Source organism: Peromyscus eremicus, chromosome 2, assembly GCF_949786415.1.
Source record: "Peromyscus eremicus chromosome 2, PerEre_H2_v1, whole genome shotgun sequence".
NCBI classification, from domain to species: domain Eukaryota; kingdom Metazoa; phylum Chordata; class Mammalia; order Rodentia; family Cricetidae; genus Peromyscus; species Peromyscus eremicus.
The window spans coordinates 119,970,765-119,992,452 of record NC_081417.1 but is presented as its reverse complement, the minus strand read 5'-3'; positions in this window follow the sequence as shown (position 1 = coordinate 119,992,452).

Here is a 21,688-nt window from a genome sequence, read left to right as displayed (position 1 = left end):
GTTAATGCCTCCTGTCGGAAGAGAAGCAGGAAAAAGGGCGTCCTTCCTCTATTGCACCTTGAAGGACATGGGAAGAGGAAGTCTAGAATAAGCAGGTATATAACAAATAACACAGGAGGCAAGGATGAGCAGAATGGCATGCGCAAGACAGCTTGATCAACACTGGGTTCCCTAACAGCAGCCAATTAAACTTGGCTGAGGATATTGTCAAATGAGGAATATCTAGTGAATGCCTGAATACATTAATCAATGATTGAATCCTGCTCTAAATAGAACAATCTGGCTCTAATAAGCTTACCCTGGATGGTCTCATCGGTTACTGAGACAAGAACTAGTTCCAATTTCTCTCTGCCTGTCACTTTTATGCTTTATGAAATGATTGTCATTTTGAATTTACACGCGGAAGGGACACCATCATACTCTCAGTGCTACAGAGATGTAAAGACTTCAGTGCTGTTGACATTGGAAGGTCCTTCATGACTGACTGTCAACACGAACTCCATAAGAAGACAAAATGATACCCCACAGCCCTGGTACGTGGTACTGATGAGGGAGGGGAGCTCTATGGGGAATGGTGAGGTTTAATGAGATCATGGGAAATAATAGGGGAAGGACACTCTGTGGAGGGGACCAATATTAAAGCCATAATGCCAGATAAGCACTGCGAATCAAGAGAAGCTAGACAAAGGCTGATCCCAGGACCCCAGGAGAAGATAACATTGTCAATGCTGGATGAGACTGGAGGTGAGTTTCCTCAACCTTCCCTGATGCCTTGAGGGTTAGAAAAATCCAAGTTACCCATGCTTCAGAGCCCTAATTGGTAAAACTGGCCCAATGTCCTGGAATATGGGAACCTTTGTGTCATTAAACTTATGAGAAATTAGTGGCAGTTATGCAGAGCCCTGGAATGGAAGGACCCAGGTAAGCACAGGACAGGTCCCAAACCAATGACAGAGACTGAAAGAGAAGATGAATCCAAAAGGATCTAGGCACTACACGGACACTAGGTTGAATAATTTTGTTTAAAGGCCAGAGGAAAGAGGGTCAGAGCAAAGTAAGAGGTCATACAATTCGCTTCAATGGCCACCCATTCAAGCAGTTTGAACACCATGTCAACATGAACGCTAAGTAAAACTATGACCTAAGGGAGGGCAGGCCAGCAAAACTTGGCTGCCTGTTGACAACACCACTAAAGTTCTCTCAGAAGCACACATATCTGACATCTGGGCTGTTGAGCAGAAGCAGGAGCAGGCGGTGGCTATGGGAAGAATGTTATTAGTTTCACAGGTAACTCAAGAATTGCCCGTTTCTTTCTGTTTATTAAAATTCTTTAAAGCGGCTTAAAATGAAAACACTACCTTGGAGTATGTCCAAGCAGAAGCTATGCCATCAAAAGAGAGACGTAATGTATCTTACATCCAAATGAACATGCACTTGAGGTAGCAGATGGAGAGCAGTTTGGTGTTAAGGAAGGAAGACCATGAGCAGCTAGTGAAAGGCCGTGAGAGTTCCCCTCAGCTGAAGAATGATTCAAGTCGAAACTTCCAGTGCTAACGTTGTCAGAGACGTTAAAGAACAGGGAGGTTTTGTGTTTGTCACACAATGCTGTGAAACAAATGACCCCGAAACTTAAAAGAGCAGGCAATGATTCCAAGTCCATTCATCTGCGGCCTGCTGAACGTGGCTGGTCCAAGTTGGGAACGGCGTAGGCCGAGTGTTGATTCCAGGGCTCGGAAACCAGGCTCTCTTCCTTTGGGATGAATGGGTCATGTGATTCACATTTTTCTCCTGGCAACAGCAGAATTACAAGAAGCCTGTCCTGAAAACACATTTTAAGCCTCTGCTTGTGTTCCCTCGGATGACATCCCATTGGCTAAAACAAGGGGTGGTTGGAAGTGGGTATTTGCTAAACAAGGGACTAATCAGCTGAAGGGACAGGGTTGAAGTTGTTTGCCATCCTGCAATGTGAATTGCTTCTCTGGGCCTCTCTCTGTCTTCAGTAAAAGTGTCACAAATACAAATTATGGGCGCTGCTTTCATATGGAAATCAAAAGACAATAGCATAGAATAGAGAGTAGGTAGAAACAACCACGGTGCCTATCAGGGAAAAAAAAGAGTTAGTGGTGACCATAAATCAAAACACACACACACACACACACACACACACACACACACACACACACACAGCCTCACTGGGAAGAGTGGTAAGCGTTGAGGGCAGATTTCCGTAGACCCCAAGGAAGGCTTAGTTGTCAACAGGGTCAGTAAAGGCTACTGGGAAGTGAGAGCACAGTAGGTCCTCCGCCCAACAGGAGGAAGCTTGTGACTAGGCAGTCATAGAACCACTAGGGCTCCTTCTCAAACAAAACTGAGGATGGTACCAGCCAAGTAGGAAAATGGGAAAGACAGAATGGCTCTCCTATCTGTATACAGCAAGCGTTTATTTTTAAAGAAAAGATTTTTATTTATTTTTTTTTTATAAAGAGGTCAAATACTTAAGAATTGTGTGTGCTATTGTTGCAGAATTACCAAGTAGGTAAGCCAGCCTGAAGAAGTCTGGCCATTTCATACACAATACAGGCACTCTTCAAATGATCCTGGAAGTGGACTGATTCCCGTAGTAAACTCTGGGATAAAGCAAACAGAAAAAGCAAAAGTTCCTCTACTACGCTGAACACTTGTTCAGTATCAAGAAGTATGTATACTGTTACCCAACTTAATCCTAACCAGGCCTCTTCCCCTCCAAAAATAGGGATTAGTATTCCCACTTTATAGGAATAAAGAAGTAGGATGGGAGAGGTTGCTTTTCCCTCCACTGTCAAAGCAAACTGGATACATAAGGGGTGGCCGAGCCACACAGTTATAGCCAGAAGAGGGACAAGGTGGCAAAGGGGCCTGCAGGTGGCACACAGAGCCTTTGTTGGGTACCTCTAGGAGGGTTCTTGTCACGATGCTGCAGATTGCATGAAAAGGCTAAAGGAGCCTTTATGGTTCTGAGGCTTGTGCTGTCCTAGGACCCCAAAGCCTTTAGCACTGTGCAGCAGGGGGTCGAATCCCTTGGCCCTAATGGAAGGAGGCATCCTGAAAGCTACACACCAATCAGACCCTCCATCTATCTTTACCGAGTCTCCGTGCACTCTCCTTCTATTTCCAAAAAAAGGAAGAAAGAGCTGGGTGTAAATGAGAGCTAGCTGTTTTATAGCACCTTCATGTAAAGCCCTGCACAGCACAACAGGACTATAGGCTAGCCGTCTTAGAGAGGGTCTCAGGGAAACTACAGGTACTCAGTTTTCTTCCTTTGGACAAATACTTAGACTCTTTGCAACTATTAAATATCTCAAGGGGTAGTACTGTGTCCACCTTCAGATATGTGCCCTCTGCCTACTCTTCAGAGTGGAGTTTAAGTCAGGAATCCAGACTGACTTATTTCCTCTAGGAGCTAGCTTGCGTGGGTTCTGTCCTCTTCCCATACATGATCCCTGCTTTCAGATGGAGCAGACGGATGAAATCTTAAAGACTTGGATTCTGGTGTGGTAAGGACATGGACTATGATGATGGTGAATAACCAACCCCGACCTTTGTGTAGAACAGTGAAGTCAGGTTAAATTGCAAGTCTGTATCAGCATTTCCCCCACAATGGCACTCTGACAGACAGCAAGTAGGTGCACATACACCCTGCGTGCATTCACCATGATTTTCACAAGCCTGATAAAAATCACCAAGTGAGAAAAGGCGTGTGGAGGGAGGACACACAGCTTGAGAGTCTCAACTGAGCTGTGCTTAACCAAGTCATCTCCGAACTGCATTAGAGTTGACTGCCATATGGAAATCTTGACTTACTTATGTTTGCTTGTGTCTTTGTTTTCCTGTCAAGGAGACTGTATGATTGACTGGGTTTGAATAGGAAGGATTGCCTTCTTAGAGTTTGAATTCCATGGTCTCCTAAATTGTCCTTTACTTTACCTCTCAAATTATTTTAAAGGCAACACAGCTCCATGGGGCTTTCCTACTGTGATGAATGAAGGGGTGGAGGAACCTATGGGCTCTGAGACTGTGTTTTCTGAAATGGGATGGAAGATGGTGATGGGATTGGGTAATGGAAGCTATTTATTTACCACCAGCTGCCTCCAGCTGTGACACCCTGCTAGGTTATGGAGTAAATAAACACCCCGAGGAGGCATGCTGAAGCAGAGCACACATGGAAATTCATCTCCTCACAAATCCTAGAAAAATATGTACTTAGTGATGAGCACGTCCAAAGTAAACCACCCTAAGCCAGTGACTTGGAATGATTTCCATGTTTCTGTGCAGGAACGACTCAGAGGAATAAGCTAAGACAGTCCTTCGGGTCTCTTTGTAGAGATAATTCTAGACACACATCACATCTCAGCACAAGTATCACCTTAGAGAAACCTTGCCTAACATCTGCCTTCAGGTTACTTCCTCAGAACTTCACACACACACACACACACACACACACACACACACACACATGCACACACTGTCTGCATTACACAACTCACCACGTCATACTGATACTACCATATTCATCAGACTATTGGGCTCAGTGGAGCCATGAACTGTGTACTAGAACTCTTCATACCCCTAACACTCATGACAATAACTGTTCTATCAATATTTGTTAGATGAGTGAGTTCCTTTTTGAGTTCATTATTTGTTAGCTTGAACAAATTGATAAGAACAAAATGAAAACTAAGAAGCAGAAAAAGAAGGAAAATTACTAAAAGGAACCTTAAGCAATGACATTAAAAATCCGTCCTTTTTATCTCACCCCTTCCTCCGCCTTGGCCACAGTGATTGGTCCCCCTTTCTCCCTTCTCTGTTTTTTTTTTAAACTTCCCGTCATCTTGGGTACCATGCTCCACAAAGAAAATATAAATAATTTGGCAGTCTAGTTAGAGGCCACTAATAATCATTTTACAAAGGAAAAACTGAAAATTGAAGCATCACTAACATATCTGTATTTTGCTTTCTCATTCCCATCAGCCCCTTATACTTATGTTCATGAAAACTTACTCTTAACCTTCCCCTCAATTCTTCTCACCTGTCCCCTGGCTATGCTCCACCCACAACGAAGAAAAGAATCTAGATTCTGAAGTTGAAAACATTATGGGGGACACACTCATTATGGCTAAAGCCACTAGGAAGGCTAAACTGTAAAGTGGTTGTGATTCTGAAACGCAGTAGATTCTTCTTTCTTGGAGTTTATTAATTAGATAAAGGTGATTTCTCCCACACTTCACATTGAGGAAATTACAGCTAATTTATGACATCTACTTTCTAGTAATGGCAAAGCACTAGTAACGGGTCATCTTTGTTTCACACCTTGTAAACACTGCTGCACTCAGCTAAATTTTTGCATCCAGGATCTCATTGCATTATCAAAAAACCCTGTAAGACAGCCACCACTCATTTCATAGGTGAGAAACCTGTGATTCAAATGGTTATTTAGAAGCTCCCAAATCATAAAAACCAAGTGATGAGTGAGGCAAGATTCAAATATAGTTCTCTAGTTCTAAAGCATACATTTTTTCCATACTCCTCAGCAATGAAGACAATGAATCGTAGGGGAAGTCCTACTTGGATGCATCTCCTCTTTTAACCTCCCAAGAGTTCTCTAGGAAAAGGCAGTTTCTGAATCAATAGACTGCCCTACACAGCAGAATGCTCAGAGCACACAAACTCAGCCATGAGGAAGGTGACCTTCAGCAACGATGAAAGCCCAGAAATTGGTAAGCTCATTCTACAATTTTAGAGCAGTGGTTCGCAACCTATGGGCTACGACCCCTTTTGGGGGGTGAGTGTCTACCAACTTGTCTTATTTTGGGTTTCTATTGCTGTGAAGAGACACCATGACCACAGCAGCTCTTATAAAGGAAAACATTTAATTGGGGCCGGCTTACAGTTCAGAGTTTTAGTCCGTTATCATCATGGTGGGAAGCAGGACAGTGTGCAGGCAGACATGGTGCTGAGACGTAGCTAAGAGTGCTCCATCTTAATCCACAGGCAGCAGAAGGTGCCACACTGGGTGTAGTTTGAGCATATGAGACCTCAAAACCTGCCCCCACAGTGACACACTTCCTCCAACAAGGCCACACTTCCTAATAGTGTCATTCAAACACATGAGTCTATGGGGGTCATTCTTATTTGAACCACCACACAACCCTTTCAGAAGGACCACATATCAGATATCCTGTGTATCAGATATGTACATTATGATCTAGAACAGTAGCAAAATTACAATTACAAAGTAGCAATGAAAATAATTTTATGGCTTGGGGTCCTCACAACATGAGGAACTGTATTAGAGTTGAAGCATGAGGAAGGTTGAGAATTGCTGTCTTAGAGTGAATTCCCAAGGCTTGGAAGCTTCCAGTGAGCATCTAACCCTCCTGCCTAGCAGCATCTTAGAGAAGAAACCTGCCTCTGTGCTCTCACCAGACTGTGAAGGGCTGCCCTGTGCTCTGCAGTTGTTATTGAAACTGTGACAGCTCCGATATGTACTGGAAATTACAGGTTCAGCCACAATTAGGAGCTCATTTTGGCTGAACCAAGAACATCATCAGAAGTTCTCCAACCAACCCCAGGTAGCATTCTCACCTGCCCCAGACATTTAAATCCAAAAGAAGAGAATAGAGATCTAGGGATACCATTTCATTCCTGCTTAGACACTTTCTGTTACTGGAGTCTACATTCATACATAACTTTAGTCTTTTCCTTTTTCAAAGCAGTAATTTGGAATTACGTTGGTGGTTAATTCTGAGTCAAGAGTTCTACAAAGACGTAGGGGGCATATTACACCAACTAACTTCTCAGGCATGTCTTGTACATCCTACCACAGCCTCACTGGTACAGTTACACTCCTATATTTTAGACAAAAGGTTAAATCCAGTTTCACGTGGCTGAGAAGAGACTTGAGCAAAACTCAAACCAATTGTCCCTTGTTTCATGAGTTCTTAACACTGTCTGGTGTGATAAAGCACAACCACACAGCAGTGGCCACTTCAGGAGAAGATCTCATGGCAAGCATTGAGAACTGAAGGGACAGGGAATGCTTGAGTCCATGCACTTCAAAGCACCAATGCAGAATGAGTGGCCACAGTGGGGCCTGACAGAAAGCCAGAAAGCAAGGGCTAGATCCTTCAAAACTATCCTAAAGCCTTTGAGCACAGGGCAAGGAGGTGCATTAGAACAGTTATCAGCAATTAATTTGTCATTCTTTCAATAGATAGTTTACATAATACCACCTATGTGTTACATCTTAGAGATACAACTGTAAACAAAGCAGATGTTTCTGGTGTTTATGGAGTCCACAGCCAAAGGAGATGAGCTGGCATTCCCATACTGCTGAGGGATAATGCTTTTGTACACTGGTTTAATAAAATGCTAATTGGCCAGTAGCCAGGCAGGAAGTATAGGTGGGATAAGAAGACAAGGAGAATTCTGGGAAGAGGAAGGCTGAGTCAGGAGATGTCAGCCCGCCATCCAGGGAGTAGCATGTAATGACACACAGGTAAAGCCAAGGAAAACGTGGAGACATATAGATTAACAGAAATGGGCTGAGTTTAAGTGTAAGAGCTAGTCAGTAGTAAGCCTGAGCTAATGGCTGAGCAGTTTTAATTAATATAAACCTCTGTGTGTTTACTTGGGTTTGAGCAGCTGTGGACTGGGCAGGACACAGGAAAACTTTCAGCTACACCATGTAGCATAACAAAGACCGGTAGGGGATGGACGGCTGCTAAAGAATTATTAGAAGGGCCAGTGAAGACTTGATAGAAGGTGTGAGGAAGGAGGTGGTCACCAGCAGTGCAGAGAGAGCACAGGCAGGATCAGGGTGAAAGGAAGCACGGCACACCACAACAATGGGAAGATGGAAGAGTGGCTGGAGATCAAGGCTGGAGAGTGAGGCTGGAGATGTAGCTTGTAGAGTGTCTGGAGCCAGACCAAAAAGAAGGGAGTGTTGTGACTAGTTTTTGTTTTAGAATATCACATTGAGTGTGGATGCTGAAAGACACATTAAGCCATGCACCACAAAGTTAACATCCCTCATCTTGGCAAACATCAAGAGGCTATTGGTTTAAGAAACCAATAGACCCAGTAGGAAGCAAGCGTTACCAGCACTAATCTCCTCTGATGGTTTTTCTGCAAGCAACGGAAACTCAACATGGCTTGAAAATAAGGAAATGCAGCATCTACCTAAGAGGAATTCCCAGGCAGGGAGAGCACAGCACATTCAGTGTTTCAAAAGTCATGCATTTAGAATATGTCCAGCTCTCCCTTCAGGCCTCCTCAGCATGGGCTTCATCCTAAGTCTGGTCCTGCTAAACGTGGAAAACTGAAAGCCAGTGACAATTAGGACTATCTGCTTCTTTGTGTACACTCATTGGAGGGAAATGAAATTTTGTCCTCAAGCACAGAACCAAGACCCATCCTTTGTCTCACTGAACTCACAGGTTGCTCTTGGATCCTTGGTCTCTAGGGGAAACACCACGCTCTTATTGGCTCAGATCATTATGATCGACCTTTAGAAGTGAAATGGTACCCAAATTCCCTGTGCCTCAGGGTCTTGAGAGGGGTATACATGACTGAAGGTAATCAGTTCAGACCATAGCCTTCCACAGAATTCACTTGACAAAAACAAAGGTAACTCTTCCTCCCTATACAGCCTACATCTTTAGCATAAGAAATCCTGGATAGAAGTATATTAAACCAGATTTCATATTCACATAAATTTTTTAAAAAGACACCATCCAGGCCAAGACCTTTTTTTTTTCTTTTTGCTTCATAGAATAATGTTGAGGATCAATTTCTCCAGCTTAACATCACCAGCCTTGGCAGCAGCTCATATTTGGAATATAAATGATGTCATCTGGTTGGCCTTTTCCCATCACAAACAGTAAATCTCCAAATCTGGAGAGATCTTTTATTTGGTTACACATATTGTACAGCATCAAGGGGTTCGAACACATGTGCTGGGGATTATTAAAATCATCTGGAGGAGAACGGCTTATTGTTGGAAAGCTCAGAACTCACAACCCTTTCAGGCCTGGTGTCCCCATCAACTCTTCATTGACTCCTGCTTTTGTAAGGCAGCAACTGGTCTGTTGGCCATGATGCTTGGCAGGTTAAGGTCTCTCTGGTGTACCATGTCTTTTCTCTCAGAAAAAAAAAAAAAAAAGAAAGAAAGTTCCTCCTAGCAGATTGCAGAGAATTGGGGAGAGGCTGGGAGTCAGAAATCCGATTGCAATGCAACAACACACCAAGCATATGATTTGAGGTAAGACATTTAAACCCTTCATGCTTCAATTTTGCATCTATAGAATCAGACAATGACTAGTCTCACATACTGATTTCAGATGCATGGCTTTTAAGTACATAACATCTTGTGATTTGGTAAGAAAAATCTTTTAACTGCATTAGCACTTGCTTATCTCGCACTGGGAAGACAGCTGATGCTGGTGAGTGACATGCAAGTGGGCAGTACTGGGGCTTGATGGATCTGAGTCATTAAGCTAGCTCATACTTCAGAACTCAAGTTTCTTCAACGCCATGTGCATTCGGCCTCATGTTCCTTTTAAGGTTGTGACTAAGCAATATAACACATGTGAAGCATTGGAGTCTGGTGCAACCAAGAAAGAATTTGCTTCATTTTTTTTTTCATTCAACAGAATTAGTGCTGACACTAACCTTCTATCTAGCAGAGCAGACATCTTTAGAGCTGAAAGAGTGCTGGTCTCAGGAGCGGTCTCTGGCTTCTCAACTCCCAAGTCACATGGACTTGGGCAGTTTTCTTGGGGTTTCAGCTCCCTCATCTGAAAACAGGAGTCTAACATGATATGTTCAGAGTTAGATCTCCTAAGTATATTTTCTTAAATAGCTGCCATTCATCAGTATAATAATTATAAATTAATGACAAAGATTATCAGAAAAGAAGGAAAGGCAACTTTTCTTAAGACCATGAAGGATTCTTAAAATTGAGTAAATTAATTTTGTGAAACATTGTTAATGTTCCCTCAGTTGTTTTTTTCTCATTTTGCAAATTTGTAAAAATTTGGCTCTCAGGAATCTTCATGGTGGCATCAGGGACCCTCTGCACAAAGCTACCTCTTGATTTATCATACTCCTATGATGATGATAACCTGTGATGCTTGATCAAGTTTGTTTAGGAAAAATTAGCAAAGCCATGGGCCAGTTCAGAGAGGAGATAACCCCCAAAGTCATCTAATTTTGCTAAACAGAATGACTCTGGAACTAAACAGGAAACTGGGCTTATCCAAAACAACTTAAGTCATTATGGACTGACATGTACAGATTCTCACATAGTTCTTCAAAATATTTCCTTGCCTTTAACATGAATTCTCCTGGATCAGGCTCTGCTCCCTGCTGGCTACAAGTTATGAAGCACACTTGTGCTCCATCTACGTCAAATGAGAGGGTTAGTTAAATGGGCTCCATACACCCGAGGCACCCTTGACTCTCACACCACACACTCACCTTGAGGTCAACTTTGTAACACCCTCTTCTCTCCAATCTCAAGCCAAAACATCTCTGACTCTACCCTGGTACTCTGAAAGTCCCTCACTTACGTTATTGTTGGGATTCTAAATAGAGATTGTGTGATTCAGATTACAATTAGCACACTGCCTATCAATTTTGGTGTTGACTGAATTAGAAATCAGTGAGCCAAATCAAATAGAGGGAGAAAGCACCGTTGGGATAGGAAGCACAGAGGCTGTGCTCAAGCCCATGGAAGGAGAGGAAACACCCAGAACTGAAGCTATGGTGTTTAGGACAACAGATGACAGGCATAGCTTTGGTTCTAAGTCCCCAAGGAAAATTGAAATGAGGCCTATGGAATCAACTCAAGGGATACAATCCTTTCAGATTGTATCCAAACTGGCTGACATAGATTCTCTAAAAAGCATAACTTAGCCACCCAGAGATTCACTTAAAGTAGACTGACGCTTTTCTCCTATCCTCCTAGGTAAGTGACATTAACACCAGAAAGAACAGCCACCGTAACAGTGACTGGCTACTGTTCTGTCCTTGGTGTCTTATGTATGATCTTTACATCCATTTTCTCATCCAGGAATAGATAGATTAGGAATGTGTGAGGAAGAAGTGATGGTTATCAACCCTTCATGTCTCCAAGGGAGCCGTGAAACCCAAAGCTAATCAGACGGAGAACTGATATGTGGTAGGATAAGACATGTGAAGCCAAGGGCTTTGACTTCAAGCCCAGGACTTTTTCCCACCCTCTGTGCCTCACTCAACCTTATAAATAGCTGGAGGGCTAGAGGCATCAAAGGAACTTCCTTTTGGTTCTCAGGCCCATTATAAATGCCACTTGCCCTTGGAGGAAAAGGGAGTCCAGCTCCTTTGCTGGCCTGTGTGCTAAGTCGTTGGCGCCCAGAAAGAACTTCTTGGAGACGGACGGGTCTTGTATTTACCACAGAGCAGTGGGTAAATAGCTGGTTGGTGTTTTAGTGTTTTGTGGTCACTTAATCTGTTGTGTCCCTTCCCAAGGCTCTGAAGGTTTCCTTTTTCAGTTAATTTTTATTTACGTTTCTGAGGTCTGTGTTGTTTGGGGTTTGGTTCATTGGATGTTTTTCTTGGACTATGTGGCCATCAGCTTCAGGATGTTCCTGCTTTGCTATTGCCTGGAATTTTCCCGAGTGTGGATTGCTATGTATTTCTTCAGGGCGCTGAGCCAAGGCAGTGCTGGTATGTAATCTGTCCTTCTGGCTAGAGGACTTCTGTCACCCACCCACATGGTGCTTGGTTGTATTTCTCCACTGATAATTCCTTTCTCATCTGTTACCGTGCAGCAAACTTGGATATGGGCCATCCTGTTTGCTCGTGTTGTTGGCTTCGGATAAGACAAGTCCAGTTGCTTCTGATAGAGATTATGTCAACTGATTCTACCAGTTTGTTCTATCCACAGTTGGGGACAGAGATAGATGCCAAATGTCATGGAAAGAGGGGAGAAGGCTCATCAGCTTAACACTACAGACAAAGCCCTGAGTGTGTGACTGAAAATGTCCAGGCCTGTGCAGGATGCTGGGCCCAGTAGGAGATGGAGCCAGGAGTGCCAGGTGCATTGTAAACACCACTTGCTCCCATGGCTCTCAGCAAGCCTCGCCTCCTTTGTCCTTGACAAGTCCATAGAAATTATGTGCCAGAAAAGAAGAAGAAGAATTTGTCCATATCAGAAAGTTTTGTTCTTTGGCTATTTTCTTTGTGGGCAGAACAAATATCAGAAGGGTCAAGTTGTGTTTGGCCATTTATACGGAACGAATCTCCCAAGGTTTTCAGCCTAATTAAGATGCAAAGTGCAGTGCATAACAAGGCAGAAAGTGGCCCTGGATGAATCCTTTCTTTGGCTGCTTTATTTATTGTACTTCATTCCATTGTTTTGTTTATGTGGTCAATATCTCTCCCTTTTCCACGAAGAATTTGGGAGAGCTTGCAAAAATGTGTCAATAAAAAATAAACCTCCCTATGTCATTGGAAGAAGCAGATCCAAGTGTCTAAATCCGAGCAGGGTGGAGAAGAGCTGTGTTCATGTTCTGGGTGGAGGCCGACTCTCACTCACCAGGAAAGGAGTGACTGCGGCTGTCTTTCCTACCTTTAGTCAGAGCAATCAGTTACACCAGAATCCTTGTGCTGGACATCTCTGAGCTTCCCAAGTGTCATCCTTTCCAGGACCGTTCTCCCTGGAAAGTTAGGAGCTATCCCACAGTTTCTAAAATGTCATTTCTGCAGAGTTGGTTGTTTGCCCCCATGCACTTAAGGAACTTTGCTTCTTCTGCAAGTGCTAACATTGTGCCCATTCACATGCTAGAACCTTGTTGCTATAATTTTGGGGTGATTCTCCAACTTCCCACTGGATAGTGACCATCGTCTAGTTTCTCACTCATTTCATCTCCAGAGCAACCTTTCAAAGTAGATATGTTTGCTGCTATTGTTTTACAGATGGGCAAAACTGAGCCACAGAGGTATAAAGTGGTTTGCTTGGTGCAAGAGAAGAGGCAGGGTTGGATCTTGTGCCCAAGCTAGTGGTTCCAGAATCCTTACCATATAACTTATCCATCAGACACTCGTGTGCACTCCCAAATCTCCTGATCATTACTGTCTTACAGATATGGACTATTGCCCTCTGAGCCTCTTCCTGGGGCCAGAGAGATGGCTCAGTGGTCAAGAGCATCCACTGCCCTTCCAGAGGACCTGCTTTAATTCCCAGCATCCACATAGAAGCTCACAAATACAAACTATAAGCTTAATAAAACAACTGCTTCAGGTTGAGTTCGGCAGAAACCAGTCTCTGAGTTTAAAATTAGCATATGTACAGGGCTTTGTTCAGGAGTGTTGGCGTACTTCATGGGTGGCATATGCAGAAGGAATGGGGGAGGTGTAGGGTAAAGCCGCATCAGAAGCTGAGTTATGCTTCAGCTGACTCTTTAGGGAAGTATGGGATTGGTCTGCCTTTCTTACATACACTGAGTCTGGAGTGGGGAAACTGCCCCTGGAGAGGAGATAGGAAAAGACAAAGAGAGTTGAAGCCAACAGCCATTTTTACCATCATTCTCTACCCCTGAGGTGGAGAGTCATTTGGCCCATCACAGTATCTATGCCATGCCCCAGCCTTTACATGTCCAACACCTTCATTCCATGGTAGGATAATTTAGGCTTACTTAGCAGAGTAAGGAAGCACAGTAAAGGCCACAGATAGTAGCAGCTGAACTGCCGTCAGACTTCAGGTCTGCTGACTGCAGAGACCGTTTCTTTCCTACATTAAGCCACCTCCCTCAGGCACATTATAAATTGCATGACAGCATGTATGTGGTAATCTTCTGAGGACCAGAAATACACACTCCTAGAACTGAATCTCTTCCAGACCTGCTCATTCTCATCCTCTCCCAAACAACCCACTCCCTCAGAGCCAACACACCCACCCACTTGCGCTCTTTTTCCACATGTTTACTTGGATGTAGTCACCAATTACGTACTGGGTAGATGTCATCTGGAAAAGAAGTCATGGTCATTGTCAAAAAAAAAAAATAATAAAAGACACAGAGAGAGAGAGAACTCTGAAATCAGGCTTGATGTGTAACCAACAGTTGAAGCTACATCATCTCTCAAAACAAAACAAAACAAAAATGGCAATATTTCCTCCAAAATATGGTGCATTGCCCTGGGGATTTCTACCAGGGGCTTCATAAGGTAAAGGCTACTGTGCAACGATGATTTGCTTTCCTCATTTTGTCAAAAATTTCTGGACACAGAGTGAACCAGACTAACAGGCTAAAACCATAGCGAATCCGATGGCTAGTGCTTTAGTGGGAATCAAGGCAGGGACACCAAATGCATTAGTAGTGGTGCTGTTGAACACAATGTCCCCACAGTTTAAGAACAAAAGAAAAGCCAACTTGTCACTAAAATACCGTTGATGAAGTGGTGAAAAGACCAATTTTGTTGTTTGAACAACTGCAAACTTTGGCTATTTAGAATTGAACATATGCCACACAATTTTTCTAAAAAAGAAAATACAAATAAACCAAAAGATCCTGTCATTTCAAGGAAAACAGCTCATGCTATATTTGCTGATAATTCATTCCAAGCTCTCAAGCAAATCTAGTCTTGGAAAACTCACATCTGCCATCGTGAACTCGACATTGTACAAATGCAGACTTCTCGGGTGAGACCGGTGGTGATAATAAGGAATGTGATTTTTCTGACAATGTATAATGAAATAAGTCAACAATTGGAAGATCTACATAATTCAGGGCACTGATATTTTCCATATGGCCAGTACATGGTGTTACAAAATTATATACGAGCAAAACAATTCCTTCAAAGGAAAAAAGATACCAATAGATTATATTGCAGCTGAAAACAAAAAAGCTCATCCTTGGGGGTTCAGATTTCAAATTGTAACTAACCTGTGAGAAATTGCCACCTGTCAAGCTTTGGGGTAGTATCAAAGAATACCCATAATTATCCTAAAAAAGGATTGTAAATTATCTAAAAAGGATTGTAAAGCAATGTAATCCTTATTCAACTCCTTGTCTCTGTGAGGTTAGATTTTCTTCATAGACTATAAATAACATATTGCTCAAAGTCAGACTGCAGAACTAGCCAGGGATCAATGTGTCCTCATTTGCCAAAAAACGTAACAATGTCATATTTTTCACCAACTCTTATAGAAAAGACTTAAAATGCCATTGCTATAATATAAACATATTTATTATTTCTTTAAAATTAACAAACACTTTTATAGTTTCTCATATTTTCTATTTCTCATATTTCCAATATCAATAGATATAACCAACACAAACAAAAGTATTTTTGTCTCCTCCAGGAAGTTCAAGAATGTAGGGGATTCTTGAAGACAAAGATATTTGAGGACACCCCAAACCCAGTCAAGGCTCACCTAGTTAATACTGAGAGCAGAGGTAAGATTTTTCCGAATAAACCCTTCAATTAAAAACAACGAGCAGGTTGATAGAATGTATATTTTAAGTGAATAAACCAAGAAAAGGAGAATAGATGAAGCGTGTGAGTGAGTGTGTAGCAAGAGTCACAGAGAGCATTGGAGACTGAGTCTTGAGTGTTAAAATATGATGCTGGAAAATCCCTTGAGGCAGAGAGGCAGGACCTAATGTTTAGGAGCAGTCAAGTGTCAGCCACTTCATACGTGCCTCACATCCTTGCAATAGGCAAAATGGCCAGGTGTCATCATTTTCTTTCTGCACAGCTCCAGAAAGCATTCCATGTGGCTCCTTGGCTGGTATCCAGCTCCCTAGCCCGTGCAGTTTCCATCCATGGTACCTTAGAATAGAAGAGAGTTTGCAACGTTGGGCTATGTGACCTCCAGCCCCGAAAACACAGATACCATGGCAAGCTCAAGAAAGATCAGTTCTGGGGAAGAAAAGCCAAGTGTCCACAGAGAGAGGTGACTGATTTCCAGAACAATGAAAAGGGATAGAATAGAAGCCAAGCAAAAGCAGGAGCGAACCTTTCACTAGCGGACTAACGGACACTCTTGCCCTTTCTCTGGCTACACCTTCATTCGGCTACCAGTTCACTGAGTGCCTTCTAGACAATGCTCAGGGTGTTAGGGGAGTGAGGCACTGGATTCTACAACCTGTGGAAGACACAAGGAGAAATGGAGTGCTGATTACAGCATGAATGAACAAAGCTTTGGCAAAGAAAGTGCTAGGAGGGATAACAATCTAAAAGAAAGACACAAACAAGCCAGCCTTGACCCAGTGACATGGCACCTGAGCCAAGTCTTGGTGGACATACTACAGTCATTGTAGAGAGGGAAAAGAAGGCAGAGAACTGTGTGACATACGCCCAGCATGTGACTTCTTAGAGAACAGACTAACCGAACAGGGTATGGACACTTGGAAATATGGCAACAGCCCTTCTCCATACCAGATCTCACTAAAAATACCTTCTTGTCAAGTTTTAGACATATAAAATAACACATGTGCCATTATTGTATTGTTCTTGAACTGCTAAAGGTCCCAACGTTCTGGATTTGAGGCTAGTGGATCAGATATTGTGTAACTATCTGAATTCCTACCTTTCCCATGGCTGCAGATCTGCCCCTCCCAGGGTCTGGCCCACAAGGCCTCGTGTAGTAAAAGGGGTGGATGATGTTTCCCTCTACTCCTGTTCTCTTTTTCTTCCTCCCTCCCTCCCCCAGTCCTCTTCTTCTTCCAGCTGCTGTAAAAGTATCTGCCACCACACTGTATGCATGCACGAAGTTCTTTCATCAGAACAGATTTCCTTCATTCATCTCCGGCTCCCTCACTTCCGAGGCCTTTTGAGAACAAATCATACAACTGCAATTTCTGATCTGCTGCAAGGTGTCTGGATGTGTGTTTGTCCTTTGGAATATGAGACTTTTTACATCTCTACCTAGGTGACACACGAAGTCCTTAAAGGTGTTTTTAATCTCTGAGTGTCCACCTTAGACCAGAAAAGTTATTTATTACCTTGGAAAAGAAAAAAAAAGGAAGGAAGGAAGGAAGGAAGGAAGGAAGGAAGGAAGGAAGGAAGGAAGGAAGGAAGGAAAAGGAAAGGGAAGGAAGGAAGGAAGGAAGGAAAGAAGGAAGGAAGGAAAAAGAAAGGATAAGAGGTTATTTTAGCCATAACAAAATTGACCTTTTTTTTTTAAAATTCTGAAACTGCTCCCCAGATGCTTCCTCAAGTCACAGTGACATCCACAGGGACAAGTTTGTCATAATTCTTATGTTGCTATTTACCAGCCCACTGTGACTCAGAGGAAAACATACATTGGGCGCCACAGCAAAGTCAGGACCCAGCAGCAGAAGACGGGTGTGGGGAGATGCTGGGTATGAGTCAGCTCCTAGAACGAGATCCAGCACATGTTTTCTTCCTCCCTGGCCTTCTGTCCTTCCCAGGGCACTCACATCTTGAACTTCGGTGGCTGATACATACAGGGCATTGAAATCCAAGGAAGCTTCTATTCAAATGGAGGAACTCCAGCTGATGTCTTTACTCTCTCAATGCATTTTCTTGGGGAATTATCTAGACTTCCTGTCTGCATCACCTTGTTCCCCACTCACTTCAACCTGTTGTATCCTGACCCTCTTCTTACCACCAACTCCACTCACAAAAGTGGGTGCTGTGCCCACCACCCACAGGCTTCTGATTCCTAGGCTTTGACTAGTCAAAAGTTGTTTTTCCCCTGACATACAGGTATTGAGTCAAAACTGTATTTTTCCCATGAAACCCATTTCTTATATTTTACTCTATAGCTTTACAAATGGTACCATCAATTACCTATTTGAGTACTAAAGTTAGGAGATCTTTAAGAGTCCACTTTTACTTCCCACTTTTCATTTCCCAGCCATGAGACGGCCTCCTCTTAAATATCTTTCTTTGCCATGCCTTTATTTTCAGTACCCTTAAATGCTCAAATCAGATGCCACCATTCCTTCACTTGCTATTTAACTCTGTTATCCCTCCCAATACAGAGTGAAATTTCTAACACGCAATACTGAAAATGTTACTGTCTTCCTCAGAACTCTTCAATGGTTTCCTCTCGGTTAGTAAAGGCAAATGTGTTTACCAGCTATCAGGGGCTTTACCAGTCTAGATCTTCCATATGGCTTGATGCTGGAGCCAAACCACAGTTCGTGGAGTTATTAGAATGGGTGGTGTTTCATGCCTTCCTAATACCGCAAAAGTGCTTACCCCCTGCTGAAATAGCGTACTGCTCCTTATCTTCTCGTAGACTGGCTTATGATACTTTTTTTTCCAACTCTTTCACTTAAAAATCCCCTTAGCCCGCTAGGCATAATCAATTTCTTTCTCATAATACCTTGTACATATCTAGTGTGTAGCAACTATCACATTTTTTAAACCACTTACTGTTTTTTTTTCTTCAAAGTTATATAGTCTCTATATATTATTTATTCCCTTTTCTGCAAACAGTGTGTACCACAAAGTTGATACAAAAAAAGAAGTATATAATAAGCCCTAGAAACCTTGTTTTCTTTTCCTGAATTTGAATTTGTCATAAAAATTCCATGGGTCGTTTTGTCCTATCAATCATCTGGAGAGCAGTGTCCTTGGAATAACTTCTGGATAAGTGATTTTGCAAACCTTCTCCCTCAATAAACTACACACCCACTGGGTTCACAGGGAGATGACCGAGCAGAGGCAAGCAAGACGGAGGCGTGCCAGCTTTGCCTGACAAGGACAAATGGGGATGGACGGCAACAGTGGGGGTGGGCACATTTGCTGCCCATTTGACCTTCCAACCCACTTTCCACACTTGCTGTGTGCTCTGTGCCTCTGGGTGCTGACATCAAAGGCTCCCAAGTTCAAAGGCTTCCTATCTGGAGGGTGGGAGGAGTCCCAGTGGGCATTACTCTTCAGACTTTTTCTGAGGTAGATCACCACAGACAGTCTGTATCCTTCTTCATTCAAGGTCATATGTCCTGTCAGGTGCTTTCTCCTAAGAATACCCTCTCTGGGTTTTGGAATCCACTCCCTCTCCTTAACCCCTTAATCCTGCAGCCACTTCCTGTTGTTACCAGCCACAGGGAATGTGGCCATTCTTTAATCCCCTGACCCAAGAACATACTGCTACTGTGAATTATTCTGTTCTGAACCTCTCCTGCAGCCATCCAGTTTGGGAGAGTCATCCGTTTCCAGCTGAGATGTTGCCAGGTAGAGTTGGTGTCCCTTGCATTTTAGAGAAAATGGTTTGATTGCCTTCGAGTCTTAAAACAACTGCTGTTACAAATTTACACTCCACTGAAGATCCTAGATTTTTGGATGCAATGATTCTTGGGGAGAAACAGTCATTTCGTTGTTGTTTATTTTGTTTTTGATGAAACTGTTAATAGGGCCTTTTATCACCCTTTTCTAAAGCAAAGGACATGCTAGGATATAGTAGATCGGAATTTGGATGTGTTAAATTTGTTGTAACAGTGAGTTCCATTGCTGGGGGCAACAGACTGAGATGCCATCATGACTGACAATAGCTGTCCCTGGCTGACTTGGAAAGACAGGGTTGCTGCAGCAGGGCAGGCTGGGTGTTCTTTCCTCAAACCACTAAGAGCATGTCCAAGTCAGTGCCCCATACCATATTAATAAAGAAAATGCACTCACCTGTAAACTAAAGTAAGGGAGAGAGAAAGGAACTACTTAAAAGGAACACGTGTCAAGAACTAAACCTATTTACTCCGGGCCCTCCACAAACCTCCTTCGATCCCAATAGGAATGAAAAAAGATATCAGATGTCAGATTGAGACTAATTAGAAAAGAGCTTGGAATGGATGTAGATAGAGAAAAGTAATGATAGATGTGGAAAAGAGATTTCTTAAATAGACTTCCACATGACAGAAAAACTGTCATGATTGAGGGCTAGTATACGGTATTTGAGAAAAGAAGATTTATCCATTAAACGGTGCTATGATCCAAGTGAACAAATTATGTTGGAGCCTTCATACATATTATTAAAGCTAGAGATGACAAAAGTTTTAACTGTATATAGTAGTTTATGTAGGAAACTATGTGATAATGATGTAAAGTTATTTCTTAAGTAAGAAATAAAAAATAATAACATAAAAAGTGATCAAGAATATATAAGGAGCTCCAAAAATTCAGCAATAACAACAACAAAAAAAAACTATCCCAAATGCAATCCAATTAAAAATGTGCAAATGATCTGAATAGATGCTTTTTCAAGAAGAAATACAAATGGCCAACAAACATGGAGACTGTTTGATATCATTATCTACCGGAGGGATGCAAATCAGACTACCGTGAGATACCGTCTTACCCCAGTTGGGATGGCTATTGCCCCAAACCAAGAGCATTGTCAAGGATGTAGAGAAAGAGGAGCTCTTCTACATTGTTGGCAGAATGTAAACTACTTTAGCCATACCTGAACCAAAGCACCTCCAAAAACAAAAACCTAAGTCTACCATGCAATTGAGTTATCTCAAGTCCTGCTAGCCCACCTGTGTTTATGGTGATACTACCCACAATCACTAGGGGATGACGTATCATAAGTGCCCACCAACAGATGAGTGGCTAAAGATATGGTATTCAGAAATCAAGAGTAGTGTGTGTGCTCTCATGTGTGAAAGCTAAAGAGTAAACCTAGCCACTCATGGTTGGAGAGGCCACGGGCCCTAGAGGAGGTCCTCCTGTTCCATTTTCCCAAACCAACATAGTTTTCACCTGTCTTCTAAATACTGTATCCTTATACTCACAGAGAAGTAGAGCTTTCCCACCTCCCCATCAGAGAAGCTTTTTTTTGTAACAGTTGAAGACTACCTCAGAGCTCCATTACTGGTCAAAATGAAGAGAATCGTGAATGGGGGGAGTGCTCTGCTCCAGTTGACACATCTATAATGCAACCCCTACACTTAAGGCTCAGGAAAAATCAGGGAAGAAGGGATGGAAAGATAGTATGGAAACAGAACATGATAGAGACAAAACTCTGGAGGACTTGTACCTCTAAGCAGCAGGCATGTTCTGGGGAAAGTGGGTAGCACAGGGATGCCCTGCATGGGGAGAGTGGGGCTGGGCACTGGGGATGCCCTGTGGAGGGAGTGTGGAGCTGGCACCTGAGATGCTGTAGGGGTGGGGGCCGTGGAGCTGGACATTGAGACTGCCTTGTCTGGGGAATGTGGGGCTGGGCACTATGGATACCCTTCACGGGGAGTGCAGGGCTGGGCATTGGGGATGACTTGTTGGGGGGAAGCAGGGAAGTCTGGGCATTGGGATGCCCCCTGGCACTGGGGGAAGCCCGGGGCTGGGCATTAGGGATGTCCTGCTTGTTCAGTGTGTTACCAGCTGTCTAGACTTCCACATTATCGTTTTTCCTTCATTAACTACATATTCTCTATGTGTTGTAGATGCTTGAAGGTCTTGTAACTTTTTCTTCTTATGGTTCTAACTGAATGTTCCCTCTAAACCGATTCTGGGATCCACTGAATTCTCTCTTCACTGCGCTCTGCTCTTGGACTGATTTCAGGGAATAATTGTTAACATCGTCAATTTGACTTTTAAAAATCCCTTCTGTTTTCTCTCTGAGAACCATGAATTCATTTAATGTCAAGTTTATTCACTTTTATCTCCTGGAGAATGGTTCTAAAACCTTAAGTTGAGG